General features: G+C 36.5%; 1 protein-coding gene across 1 annotated transcript in view; it reads left to right on the forward strand.

Annotated features, from left to right (window-relative positions):
* Positions 1-573, forward strand: part of DCC (deleted in colorectal carcinoma) — a 1585944-nt gene that overhangs the window by 915212 nt on the left and 670159 nt on the right. The window lies entirely within an intron of this gene.

Consider the following 573-nt stretch of genomic DNA (forward strand, 5'->3'; position numbering starts at 1 on the left):
TGGTGGTGGTGATGTTGGTGGTGATGGTGGTGATGGTGGTGATGGTGGTGATGGTGGTGGTGGTGGTGATGGTGATGGTGGTGGTGTTGATGGTGGTGGTGGTGATGGTGGTGGTGGTGGTAGTGGTGATGGCAGAGGAGACTACAGAGAGAGAGAAACCATCGAAACCAGGACTTCATATTGTTTTGAAATTTTGAACCTTAGAAAGAATTGAAGTACAGGACAATAGTTGAAAATACAACTACCAGTTTCATTTAAGGTTTAGGGTAGTCTCGATCCCTGTGCTCTTGAAGTGTAATAAGAATAATGATATGTATTCATGGAGTTGTTCTGAGATATAACAAATGTACAGTAAATGGTAACTACCCTTATTATTGTTGTTTTTACTGTTGTTATAGCAGAATACTTTGCTTATTTAAAATAGCTCTCTGAAAATGCCCTTTTTCAGAGGCTCTGGTGTCAAGATAATCTATGAGAAACACATATTTCTAACTATATATCTTTTATTATATATATATAAAATGTTACATTATATGTAATGTTATATATAATATATGAGGAGGCTTCAAACAA

Source organism: Chrysochloris asiatica, unplaced genomic scaffold, assembly GCF_000296735.1.
Source record: "Chrysochloris asiatica unplaced genomic scaffold, ChrAsi1.0 scaffold00021, whole genome shotgun sequence".
In the NCBI taxonomy this organism is placed as follows: domain Eukaryota; kingdom Metazoa; phylum Chordata; class Mammalia; order Afrosoricida; family Chrysochloridae; genus Chrysochloris; species Chrysochloris asiatica.